Here is a 15,330-nt window from a genome sequence, read left to right as displayed (position 1 = left end):
TCCCTCCACCACAACCTCCAGTGGGTCCAAGGACTGAACCAGCCTTCTTTACCAGCCTGTCCAACCGCCCGGTGTTCTTGGCTGACATGTTGCCTCCCCAGCAGACTGCAGCATAAATGACAATGCTTGCCACCACTGACTGGTAGAACATGTACAGCATGTCACTGCACACATCAAACGACCCGAGCCTTCTCAGAAAAAACAACCGGCCCTGTGCCTTCCTGTAGAGGACATCAGTATTCAGAGACCAGTCCAGTTTGTTATCCAGGTGCACACCCAGGAATTTGTAGGACTCCACCATCTCGATGTCTTTCCCTCCTATGTTGACTGGATAAAGGGGGGGCTTACATCTCCTGAAGTCTATGACCATCTCCTTGGTCTTGGAGGTGTTCAGAAGGAGGCCATTTTCCTCACTCCAGGCACCGAAGTGAGTATTTCTGGATGTGGCAGGACTCACTGTTGTAGCTAAAGTCCGATGTGTAAAGAGTGAACAGGAAAGGAGCCAAGACGGTCCCCTGTGAGGCCCCGGTGCTGCTCACCACTGTCCCAGAGACGCATTTCCCCAGCCTGACGAAGTGTGGCCGTCCTGTCAGGTAGTCCGTGATCCAGGAAGTGAAGGAGGGATCCACCCCCATCTTTCTGAGCTTGTCTTCAAGTATGGAAGGTTGAATGGTATTAAAAGCGCTAGAAAATATTGAAATATTTCAGTTAGTTAGATAGTAAATGATATTGACTTATTTGTTTACATTGCTTGTGTTGTTTTTACTACCTGTACCCCCCCCCCCCATCCCCCATGCTGCTATGATGCCTGAATTTCCCCAAGGGGAACAATAAAGGAATATCTTATCTTATAAAACAGGGACACGTTCCCAAGGACTTGCGAGAGTGACACCCCCTGCACAAAAAAGGCAGCAAATTAGATCCAGGCAACTACCGCCCTGTTTCTATTCTTACCTCCATCTCGAAGGTCATGGAAAAAATAGTCTACGAACAGGTCGAAAAGTACCTTGCGGAAAAAAATCAAATCTACGAATTCCAATCTGGCTTCAGAACATCCCACTCCACTGACACATGCCTTCTCTATTTGAACGACCACATCAAACAAGAGGTGGACGCGGGCAAATACTGCGGCATGGTCATGCTGGACCTACAAAAGGCCTTCAACGCTGTCAATCACTCCATTCTGATTGACAAGCTAAAAGCAATTGGTTTTGATAGTCTATCAGTGAGCTGGATGCAATCCTACCTTGAGGGGAGAGAGCAGATGGTGGAGGTAAACGGTACTCTACCCCCCCCCCCCCCTCACAGTGAGCTGTGGTGTTCCACAAGGAAGCATACTAGGACAGCTACTGTTCCTAATTTATGCAAATTACATGTCATCAGCTTGTGACTGCAACTTGTTCTTGTTCGCGGACGACTCAGCCTTGCTGGTCTCTGACAGGAACAAGTTACCAGCTCAATCACGGTCTGGTATGGAAACTGCACTGCCAAGGAGAGGAAGGCACTCCAGCGAGTGATTAAAACGGCTCAGTACATCTCTGGAGCAGCCTTCCCCTCACTACAGGACATTTACTTACTCTACAAGGGCAACCAGGAGAGCACACAACATAATTAAGGACAGCACACACACACACACACACACACACACACACACACACACACACACACACACACACACACACACACACACACACACACACACACACACACACACACACACACACACACACACACACACATACTACACACACACTACACACACACACACGCGCGCACACGCACACACACACTACACACACATGCACGCACGCACACACACACACACACACACACACATACACACACACATACACACATACACACACACTATGCACACACACACATGCAGACACACACACACACAATATACACAATATCCTTTTAACATGGATAAGGGCTCACTGTCGCCTGGACACAAACACTACACACACTTGCACACGCACACATACACACTTTCATTTAGATCGAGCTAATTATAGCTGTTGCCTGCACACACACACACACACACACATACACACACATACACACACACTACACACACACAGGCACGCACGCACAGGCACGCACGCACACACACATACACACACATACACAGGCACGCACACATAATGATACATTCCAGGGGTAGAGTGTCTCAGGATGATGTCTGTCCCTCCCACTCTGTCTCCACTGGTCTCAGTGTGTCTCAGTGTGTCTCTGTGTGTCTCTGTGTGTGTCTGTGTGTCTCTGTGTGTGTCTGTATGTCTCTCTGTGTGTCTCTGTGTGTCTCTGTGTGTGTCTGTGTGTCTCAGTGTGTCTCTGTGTGTCTCTGTGTGTCTCTGTGTGTCTCTGTGTGTCTCTGTGTGTGTCTCTGTGTGTCTCTGTGTCTCTGTGTGTGTCTGTGTGTGTCTGTGTGTCTCTGTGTCTCTGTGTGTCTCTGTGTGTCTCTGTGTGTCTGTGTGTCTCTATGTCTCTCTGTGTGTCTCAGTGTGTCTCTGTGTGTCTCTGTGTGTCTCTGTGTGTGTATCTGTGTGTCTCTGTGTCTCTGTGTGTCTCTGTGTGTGTCTGTGTGTGTCTGTGTGTCTCTGTGTGTCTCTGTGTGTCTCAGTGTGTCTCTGTGTGTCTCTGTGTGTGTCTGTGTGTCTCTGTGTGTCTCTGTGTGTCTCTGTGTGTCTCTGTGTGTCTCTGTGTGTCTCTGTGTGTGTCTGTGTGTCTCTGTGTGTCTCTGTGTGTCTCTGTGTGTCTCTGTGTGTGTCTGTGTGTCTCTGTGTGTGTCTGTGTGTGTCTGTGTGTCTCTGTGTGTCTCTGTGTGTGTCTGTGTGTCTCTGTGTGTCTCTGTGTGTCTCTGTGTGTCTCTGTGTGTCTCTGTGTGTCTCTGTGTGTCTCAGTGTGTCTCTGTGTGTCTCTCTGTGTGTCTCTGTGTGGCTCTGTGTGTCTCTGTGTGTCTCTGTGTGTCTCTGTGTCTCTGTGTGTCTCTGTGTGTCTCTGTGTCTCTGTGTCTCGCTGTGTGTCTCTGTGTGTGTCTGTGTGTGTCTGTGTGTCTCTGTGTGTCTCTATGTGTGTCTGTGTGTCTCTGTGTGTGTCTCTGTGTGTCTCTGTGTGTCTCTGTGTGTGTCGCTGTGTGTCTCTGTGTGTCTCTGTGTGTGTCTCTGTGTGTTTCTCTGTGTCTCTGTGTCTCTGTGTGTCTCTGTGTCTCTGTGTGTCTCTGTGTCTCTGTGTGTCTCTGTGTGTCTCTGTGTGTCTCTGTGTGTGTCTCTGTGTGTCTCTGTGTGTCTCTCTGTGTGTCTCTGTGTGTCTCTCTGTGTGTCTCTCTGTGTGTCTCTGTGTGTCTCTGTGTCTCGCTGTGTGTCTCTGTGTGTCTCTCTGTGTGTCTCTGTGTGTCTCTCTGTGTGTCTCTCTGTGTGTCTCTGTGTGTCTCTGTGTCTCGCTGTGTGTCTCTGTGTGTCTCTGTGTTTCTGTGTGTCTCTGTGTGTGTCGCTGTGTGTCTCTGTGTGTCTCTGTGTGTCTCTGTGTGTATCTCTGTGTCTCTGTGTGTGTCTCTGTGTGTGTCTCTGTGTGTATCTGTGTGTCTATGTGTGTCTCTGTGTCTCTCTGTGTGTATCTGTGTGTCTCTGTGTGTCTCTGTGTCTCTCTGTGTGTATCTGTGTGTCTCTGTGTGTATCTGTGTGTCTCTGTGTGTATCTCTGTGTCTCTGTGTGTCTCTCTGTGTCTCTGTGTGTGTCTCTGTGTGTGTCTCTGTGTGTGTCTCTGTGTGTGTCTCTGTGTGTGTCTCTGTGTCTCTCTGTGTGTCTCTCTGTGTCTCTGTGTGTGTCTCTGTGTGTGTGTCTCTGTGTGTGTCTCTGTGTGTGTCTCTATGTGTCTCTGGATGATGTCTGTCTCCACTGGTCCACTGCCTCTCTTGTTTATCTGCATGTGGTTGTTATTCCATTACCCTGTTACACACACACACACACACACACACACACACACACACACACACACACACACACACACACACACACACACACACACACACACACACACACACACACACACACACACACACACACACACACACACACACACACACACACACACACACACACACACACACACACACACACACACACACACACGTACACACACACACACACACACACACACGTACACACACACACATACACACACACATGATTGATTGAAAATGTTATTAACAGATTGCAGAATAGGTACAATACAGTACGGCTCAATACACACAATTGTTAAGGGGATGCAGACCAGAGAAAGACGTTTGTCTTGTTTACATCAGGGTCCCCCATTTGGAGAACTCAAATTCTACCAGGGTGGTTAGGGTTACACTCCATGGGTAGATATCTGAAAAAGTGAGTGAGGGAGTGAGGGAGTGAGGGAGAGAGAGAGAGAGAGAGAGAGAGAGAGAGAGAGAGAGAGAGAGAGAGAGAGAGAGAGAGAGAGAGAGAGAGAGAGAGAAAAGCCTGTATGTGTCAACCTAAAACCTGTAAGGCAGAGCAAGAGGCTCTACAGAGGGTGGTGAAGGCGGCAGGCAGGATCGTCGGGACTCCTCTACCAAACATCACCTCCGTCTTCACCTCCCGCTGCCTCCACCGCTCCAAGTGTATCATCAAGGACCAGTCTCACCCAGCACATCACCTCTTTCAGCTCCTTCCCTCAGGGAGGAGATACCGGTCCATACATGCCAAGAGTTCAAGACTTATGAACAGCTTTTTCCCAACCTGTCAGACTGTTAAACTCTCATTGCCTGTCCCCTCACGTGCACCATGCACTTTACCCGGACTTGATAACCACTATGTTACCGCTCATCATGCACTTTATTATTTAAAATATTCTGTTATATGTACAGTGTTATGTGTTACATGTATGTATATTGTACTATGGTCTGTGGGAGCTCCCCTGAAATTTCGTTGTATACTTGTGTGCAATGACAATTAAAAGTCTATTCTATTCTAAATAGGCATCAATATATAAGCATTGTTACCTACATGATCAATATATAAGCACTGTTATCTACATGATCAATATATAAGCATCGTTACCTACATGATCAATATATAAGCATTGTTACCTACATGATCAATATATAAGCACTGTTACCTACATGATCAATATATAAGCATTGTTACCTACATGATCAATATATAAGCATTGTTACCTACATGATCAATATATAAGCATTGTTACCTACATGATCAATATATAAGCATCGTTACCTACATGATCAATATATAAGCATCGTTACCTACACGATGATCAATATATAAGCACTGTTACCTACATGATCAATATATAAGCACTGTTACCTACATGATCAATATATAAGCATTGTTACCTACATGATGATCAATATATAAGCATCATATATAAGCATCGTTACCTACATGATCAATATATAAGCATTGTTACCTACATGATCAATATATAAGCATCGTTACCTACATGATCAATATATAAGCATCATTACCTACATGATCAATATATAAGCATTGTTACCTACATGATGATCAATATATAAGCACTGTTACCTACATGATCAATATATAAGCATCGTTACCTACATGATCAATATATAAGCATTGTTACCTACATGATCAATATATAAGCATTGTTACCTACATGATCAATATATAAGCATCGTTACCTACATGATCAATATATAAGCATCATTACCTACATGATCAATATATAAGCATTGTTACCTACATGATGATCAATATATAAGCACTGTTACCTACATGATCAATATATAAGCATCGTTACCTACATGATCAATATATAAGCATCGTTACCTACATGATCAATATATAAGCATTGTTACCTACATGATCAATATATAAGCATTGTTACCTACATGATCAATATATAAGCATTGTTACCTACATGATCAATATATAAGCATTGTTACCTACATGATCAATATATAAGCATTGTTACCTACATGATCAATATATAAGCATTGTTACCTACATGATCAATATATAAGCATTGTTACATACATGATCAATATATAAGCATTGTTACCTACATGATCAATATATAAGCACAGTTACCTACATGATCAATATATAAGCACTGTTACCTACATGATCAATATATAAGCACTGTTACTACATGATCAATATATAAGCATTGTTACCTACATGATCAATATATAAGCATCATATATAAGCATCGTTACCTACATGATCAATATATAAGAATCGTTACCTACATGATCAATATATAAGCATTGTTACCTACATGATCAATATATAAGCATCGTTACCTACATGATCGATATATAAGCATCGTTACCTACATGAGCAATATATACGCATTGTTACCTACATGATCAATATATAAGCATCGTTACCTACATGATCAATATATAAGCATTGTTACCTACATGATCAATATATAAGCATTGTTACCTACATGATCAATATATAAGCACTGTTACCTACATGATCAATATATAAGCATTGTTACCTACATGATCAATATATAAGCATTGTTACCTACATGATCAATATATAAGCATCGTTACCTACATGATCAATATATAAGCATTGTTACCTACATGATCAATATATAAGCATCGTTACCTACATGATCAATATATAAGCATTGTTACCTACATGATCAATATATAAGCATCGTTACCTACATGATCAATATATAAGCATTGTTACCTACATGATCAATATATAAGCATCGTTACCTACATGATCGATATATAAGCATCGTTACCTACATGAGCAATATATACGCATTGTTACCTACATGATCAATATATAAGCATCGTTACCTACATGATCAATATATAAGCATTGTTACCTACATGATCAATATATAAGCATTGTTACCTACATGATCAATATATAAGCACTGTTACCTACATGATCAATATATAAGCATTGTTACCTACATGATCAATATATAAGCATTGTTACCTACATGATCAATATATAAGCATCGTTACCTACATGATCAATATATAAGCATTGTTACCTACATGATCAATATATAAGCATCGTTACCTACATGATCAATATATAAGCATTGTTACCTACATGATCAATATATAAGCATCGTTACCTACATGATCAATATATAAGCATTGTTACCTACATGATCAATATATAAGCATTGTTACCTACATGATCAATATATAAGCATCGTTACCTACATGATCAATATATAAGCATTATTACCTACATGATCAATATATAAGCATCGTTACCTACATGATCAATATATAAGCATCGTTACCTACATGATCAATATATAAGCATTGTTACCTACATGATCAATATATAAGCATCGTTACCTACATGATCAATATATAAGCATCGTTACCTACATGATCAATATATAAGCATTGTTACCTACATGATCAATATATAAGCACTGTTACCTACATGATCAATATATAAGCATTGTTACCTACATGATCAATATATAAGCACTGTTACCTACATGATCAATATATAAGCACTGTTACCTACATGATCAATATATAAGCATCATTACCTACATGATCAATATATAAGCATTGTTACCTACATGATCAATATATAAGCATCGTTACCTACATGATCAATATATAAGCATCGTTACCTACATGATCAATATATAAGCATCGTTACCTACATGATCAATATATAAGCATCGTTACCTACATGATCAATATATAAGCATCGTTACCTACATGATCAATATATAAGCATTGTTACCTACATGATCAATATATAAGCATTGTTACCTACATGATCAATATATAAGCATCGTTACCTACATGATCAATATATAAGCATTGTTACCTACATGATCAATATATAAGCATTGTTACCTACATGATCAATATATAAGCATCGTTACCTACATGATCAATATATAAGCATCGTTACCTACATGATCAATATATAAGCATCGTTACCTACATGATCAATATATAAGCATTGTTACCTACATGGTCAATATATAAGCACTGCTACCTACATGATCAATATATAAGCATTGTTACCTACATGATCAATATATAAGCACTGTTACCTACATGATCAATATATAAGCATTGTTACCTACATGATCAATATATAAGCATTGTTACCTACATGATCAATATATAAGCATTGTTACCTACATGATCAATATATAAGCATCGTTACCTACATGATCAATATATAAGCATTGTTACCTACATGATCAATATATAAGCACTGTTACCTACATGATCAATATATAAGCATTGTTACCTACATGATCAATATATAAGCATTGTTACCTACATGATCAATATATAAGCATCGTTACCTACATGATCAATATATAAGCATCGTTACCTACATGATCAATATATAAGCATCGTTACCTACATGATCAATATATAAGCATCGTTACCTACATGATCAATATATAAGCATTGTTACCTACATGATCAATATATAAGCATCGTTACCTACATGATCAATATATAAGCATCGTTACCTACATGATCAATATATAAGCATCGTTACCTACATGATCAATATATAAGCATTGTTACCTACATGATCAATATATAAGCATCGTTACCTACATGATCAATATATAAGCATCGTTACCTACATGATCAATATATAAGCATCGTTACCTACATGATCAATATATAAGCATTGTTACCTACATGATCAATATATAAGCATTGTTACCTACATGATCAATATATAAGCATCGTTACCTACATGATCAATATATAAGCATTGTTACCTACATGATCAATATATAAGCATTGTTACCTACATGATGATCAATATATAAGCATCGTTACCTACATGATCAATATATAAGCATTGTTACCTACATGATCAATATATAAGCATCGTTACCTACATGATCAATATATAAGCACTGTTACCTACATGATCAATATATAAGCATTGTTACCTACATGATCAATATATAAGCATTGTTACCTACATGATCAATATATAAGCATCGTTACCTACATGATCAATATATAAGCACTGTTACCTACATGATCAATATATAAGCACTGTTACCTACATGATCAATATATAAGCACTGTTACCTACATGATCAATATATAAGCACTGTTACCTACATGATCAATATATAAGCATTGTTACCTACATGATCTAAAGGAAGCGCGTGGAGCGCAAGTTGAAATGCATGTAATTAAATGGACGCAGGTTAAGTTAAGGTTAAGGTTAAGTATACTGTAGGAGCAGACAGGGACACGGGGACGCTGTCCATTAAGACATTCCTGTGGGGGAAGGGGGGGTCAAGAGACTGCTATTGCCAAGACATTATGCACACATACACCCCCCCGCCCCCCCCCCCCCACACACACACACACACACAGTGAGTCTGACCTCTAAACAAGCCCAGAGAGATTAAATGTAGAGGTAAAGTGGTCATGGCCGGTGACATCAGCACATACCTCACTGACTGAGCGTGTGGTTAATGGTTCATTAGGTCTTTCATGTTCCATCTGTGTTGTTAACCTGCTTCCTGCTCTCTGTGCGGCTCCAAGGCCCTCCTTCCCCCACTCTATTGTTCTCTCTCTCCTTCTCTCTCTCTCTCTCTCTCTCTCTCTCTCTCTCTCTCTCTCTCTCTCTCTCTCTCTCTCTCTCTCTCTCTCTCTCTCTCTTTATATCTACAATATGAACTACTAGACTGACGAAAGCTCTGAGGCCGTTAAACACTGAACGGTTTACATTATGAAAGGTCCAGTTTATGTAAATATTGAAATCAAACATAGCTCCATTTCTTCTGTCAGTTTAGTTTGGTCCCCAGGTGCCTTTGAGCAAGGCAGTGAATCCCCACTTGCTCCGGGGGACTTGCCCTGTCGCCAGCAGTATGGAGGACAGTGGACAGCTGGACAAGAAGGCCCTACAGAGAGTGGTGCGCTCAGCCGAGCGTACCACGGGTATTGCACTACCCCCCCTGCAGGTTCTATACAACAAGAGGTGCAAATCCAGAGCCTGCAGGATAATGAAAGACCCTCACCACCCCAATAACAGCCTGTTTCAGCTGCTGAGGTCAGGCAGACGCCTGCGAACCCCAGCTACTAGGACAGAGCGGCTTAGGCTCAGCTTCTTCCCCCAGGCCATCAGAGCCATGAACAATGAACATTGAGTGCTCAGAACATTGAACTGTCCACACACAAGCACACATGAACACACACACGACACGCACACTGTGCACGCTCACACACGAGCAGCCACTTAACACTTTAACATGAGCGGGCACACACTCATGTCGCACACACGCACACTTATGGCCAAAGGAAAGGACACTTTAAATTAGAATAACAGGAACAGTGTATTGCACTACCAAAGCTAACTAGCATGTCCCATATGCTCTGTAAATAACTATGTACAGATACCGAGATGTCACTCCATGTTACCTGCTACCTGTTACTGCACAATGTTGTTTCTTCTTTTGATTCTATTATATGTACCACTGTATTGCACATCGTTGCGGGCAAGACCACCCGCATTTCATTGTATACCTGTATGCCGTGACAATTAAAACTCTTGACTTGACTTGACTTGACTTGACAGCTTCCAGATGTTAAAGGCCCCATACTGTGGAAAACCTCACATTTCCAGTGCTTGTGCAAATATGTTTGGGTCTCTGAAGAAGTGATTTAGATGGCTAAAGAAGTGATTTAGACTTTGTGTCCACCGGGGACGTTTTTTTTTCAAGGCAGACCGCTTTGAAAAGCAAATATATGCATGCTCAGAGCATTTTCCTGAGTCTCGCGACTGCCGCGGCTCCGCCAGTTGCTCGATGTTGATTGGTCGGTCGAAAGAAGTTACCTTGATGAGTGCCGCTCCTCTCCAAAAGTTGAACTAGTTTCAACTTTAGGCGCTGGGAGCGCTCCGCCCCAAAAACGCTGGCCGCAGAGAGCGCTAAAACGCGAGGCGCGGCGCTGGGAAAAGGAGCGCGCCTGTCGCGTCTGTAGCATAGAAATGAATGACAGAAAGGAGCTGACAACTCATAAAACGTCCCCGGTCGACACGGGCCCTTAGACTGCTAAATAAGTGATTTAGACCGCTAAAGAAGTGATTTAGACTGCTAAAGAAGTTATTTAGACAGCTAAAGAAGTGATTTAGACTGCTAAATAAGTTATTTAGACCGCTAAAGAAGTGATTTAGACTGCTAAAGAAGTTATTTAGACTGCTAAAGAAGTTATTTAGATGGATAAAGAAGTGATTTAGACTGCTAAAGAAGTTATTTAGACTGCTAAAGAAGTTATTTAGATGGATAAAGAAGTGATTTAGACTGCTAAAGAAGTGATTTAGACTGCTAAAGAAGTTATTTAGACTGCTAAAGAAGTTATTTAGACTGCTAAAGAAGTGATTTAGACTGCTAAAGAAGTTATTTAGACGGCTAAAGAAGTGATTTAGACTGCTAAAGAAGTGATTTAGACTGCTAAAGAAGTGATTTAGATGGCTAAAGAAGTGATTTAGACTGCTAATAAATAAGTGATTTAGACTGCTAAAGAAGTGATTTAAACTGCTAAAGAAGTTATTTAGAATGCTAAACAAGTGATTTAGACTGCTAAAGAAGTGATTTAGACTGCTAAAGAAGTTATTTAGACGGCTAAAGAAGTGATTTAGACTGCTAAAGAAGTGATTTAGACTGCTAAAGAAGTGATTTAGACTGCTAAAGAAGTGATTTAGACTGCTAATAAAGAAGTGATTTAGACTGCTAAAGAAGTGATTTAAACTGCTAAAGAAGTGATTTAGACAGCTAAAGAAGTGATTTAGACTGCTAAAGAAGTGATTTAGAGACAGCTAAAGAAGTGATTTAGATGGCTAAAGAAGTGATTTAGACTGTTAAAGGCCAACTTGCAGGTTGTATTTTTGTTCAATAAACAATGTGACTAGGCCAATGGTGACTTTCATGAAGAGGGGGGAAAAAATTATCGAAATTGACCCAGTTTTAGCGTTTTTATCAAACATTTTGTAGACCAAACCACAACCTCCACGCACATGCATATTTTAATCCATGGTTCATAACGTGCGTGTGTCATCTTAATGATGACGTCACATCAGGTGCAGCCAGGGCAGCGAGGGGCTCTGAGAGTCACAGGCAGGTAGTGGCAGGAAGCAGAGAGCCTTGCTACTACTAGCCGAGGAGTGAATGAATGAAAATGTATCTGTTTCACCTAACACTATTGCTCCGTGATCATAGCCATTCATCTCTAAAGCTAACCACTATTTGTAAACGCCACAACCACGTTACCATATTTGTAATAATGTAAATCAGACCTGGGCATTGTACGGCCCGCGGGCCGGATACGGCCCGCAGGATGATTCTGACCGGCCCGCGAAAGATTATATGATAATAAATAAAAAAAAATATATATATTTACTTTTTTCTTTTCATGTCAACATTCACACGCACAATATACGCTTAGGAGACATGCTCAGAAGATGTTGGTTCTCTTTGGATCCACCTACATATGTGAACAGACATTCTCAGTCATGACGTTTACCAAGTCATGGTACAGATCCTCTCTCACTGATGAACATCTGGCAGCTGTGCTTCACATCTCCACCTCAGACATGCAACCTGACTTTGATGGACTTGTTAAAGCTCAACAGAGACTGGATTTATCACACTGAATGAAAAAAAAGAACTGAAGAACACTAAAATGTGGAAATATAACAAGTGAAATGGGACACTTGATTTTGATTTTTTTCTTTTTTTTGCACAGTTCTGAAAACATTAAATGTTTAATATAGGCATGTAGAGTAAAAAAGGCTACAAAACTGGGACACTTTTCTTTACACAGTTCAGTGACATGTCGTTTATTTAAGATGATGTGATGTCTTTAGAAAGCTAAGAAAATCCTTGTTTCAATAGTATATGAAACTCAAAATGCCCTTTGTGTTATGGTTTGACACCGACCCCAAACGCAACGACACAAGAGAGTTGGATTCAGAGTTGCCAAATACAAGGGCTTGTTTATTTGGTGACTAGAATAAGTGAAACAGGGAAAGCAGGTCAACAAGAAACAGGTACAATGAACAAGGGGCAAAGTTCTGCTGCTCTGCAGCTTCTCCCGGAAGGGTAGTCTTGGGAAGCAGGAGCAGACCTCTGTACCGCTCTGCAGACTCTCACGGCGGACCTCTCAGATGTTGTGCAAGACCGAGAGAGGGAGAGAGGGAACGGGTCAGTGACAGAGCAGACTTGAAACGAGCTGGAGGACAGGGTGTTATATTCTTCGTGTTAAACAACACAGTGATGAGCAATATTCCAAAAACAGCCCAAGTGAAATATCTTCATGTAATCACACAGTGAGCAAAAATCCATACACCGTCCAAATGTGAAATACTATCTTCGTGTAAACACACAGTGAGCAAAAATCCAAACACAGTCCAAATGTGAAAACAATATCTTCGTGTAAATACACAGTGAGCAAAAATCCAAACACAGTCCAAATGTGAAATAATATCTTCGTGTAAATACACAGTGGGAGGTGGAAGATCCCAAAATATTATTCCATAAAGGATAGGGCAAAACGATAAAGGCTGGGTGAGTGACTGTCTGACAAAAAGGTGGTAGACTTCAGTGTAAGGGTTACACACGAAAATCGGAAATAGGTCAAGACAGTCAATCTAGAAAAACTCACCCAGACGAGCTGCGTAAAAGGAACGGGAACAACAGTGGAGGCGAGCGCGCGCCACGGAGCAGGTATCCAAGCGAAGGCTTCTAGGAACTTCCTGGAGATTAGCACAGTGAAACAGAAGCAACGGGGAAAAACATCCAGCGACAAATCAAGACGAACCAACAACTTAGGGTGGGGAAAACGGGGTATAAATAATGAGGGATCGATTGATTGAAAGGCAGTGACAGCTGGGGAATGTGATTGAAAAGCGTGGGGAAGTGAGGGAACAAATCAGCGACGTCTCAGATGACGTCAGCGGGGAGAAACGTGTGAACGAGGGAATTGAAATACTTGACAGAAAAAATGAATGAAAACAAAGCGAGGGTGGTTAAAGGAACAGAACGAGTGAGAAGGCAAGGAACAGAAACCTCACAGTACCCCCCCCTCAACGGGAGCCGCCCGGCGACCAGGCCGACCCGGCTCGTCAGGATGGGCCCGATGGAAGTCGGTGATCAAGCCGGGATCCACGATGAGCTGCCGGGAGACCCAGCTACGCTCCTCAGGGCCGTAACCCTCCCAGTCCACCAGGTATTGGAATCCCCGGCCCCGCCGACGAACGCCCATCAACCGGCGGACCTGCCACTGGGGGTGACCATCCACTAGCACAGGAGGCGGTGGATCAGGAGCCGGAGGCATAAGGGGACTGAGGGAGACGGGCTTAACCCGGGAGACATGGAACACGGGGTGGATGTGCATGGATGCAGGAAGCTTCAGGCGCAGGGCCGCCGGACTGAGTACCTTCAGGACCTCGAAAGGACCGACGAAGCGAGGGTTGAGCTTCCTGGCCGAGGACCGTAGCGGGAGGTCCTTCGCGGAGAGCCACACCCTCTGCCCAGGGCGGTAAGTCGGCGCGGGAACCCGGCGCCGGTCGGCACCACGACAGGCGCGCTCAGATGTCCGGAGCAGCGCGGTCCTGGTGATCTCCCAAACGCGACGGCAGCGGTCGAGGTGGACCTGCACGGAGGGAACTGCCACTTCCGTCTCCAGTGCGGGAAAAAGAGGGGGCTGGTAGCCTAGGGAGGCCTCAAAGGGGGAGAGGCCGGTGGCGGAACTGACCATTGAGTTGATCGAGTATTCAACCCAGGGAAGGAAACGACTCCAGGATGCCGGCCTCTCGGCTGCCACACACCGAAGAGCAGACTCCACGCTCTGGTTCATCCTCTCCGTCTGCCCGTTTGTCTGGGGATGGTAGCCGGAGGAGAGACTGACCGTTGCCCCCAATCCCTTGCAGAAAGCCCGCCAAACCTGGGAGGTGAACTGGGGCCCCCGGTCAGAGACGATGTCCTGGGGGAAACCGTGAAGGCGGAACACGTGGTGCGTCAGGAGGTCCGCCGTCTCGGCTGCTGAGGGAAGCTTGGAGAGGGCCACGAGGTGGACCCCCTTGCTGAATCGATCCACCACGGTCAGAAGGCAGGTGTTCCCCTGGGAGGAGGGTAGTCCAGTGACGAAGTCGAGCGCCACATGTGACCACGGACGGCTTGGAACGGGAAGTGGCTGCAAGAGCCCGGAGGGTGCCTGGTGAGAGGCCTTGCTGCGGGCACAGACCGCGCAGGCCAATACGAACTCCTTGACGTCGTTTCGCATGGTGGGCCACCAGAAACGACGAGCCAGGAAGGAGAACGTGCGATGGA

The sequence above is a fragment of the Notolepis coatsorum genome (assembly GCF_963971535.1).
Source record: "Notolepis coatsorum genome assembly, chromosome: 15".
NCBI classification, from domain to species: Eukaryota; Metazoa; Chordata; class Actinopteri; order Aulopiformes; family Paralepididae; genus Notolepis; species Notolepis coatsorum.
Note: the sequence above shows the minus strand (reverse complement) of the source record.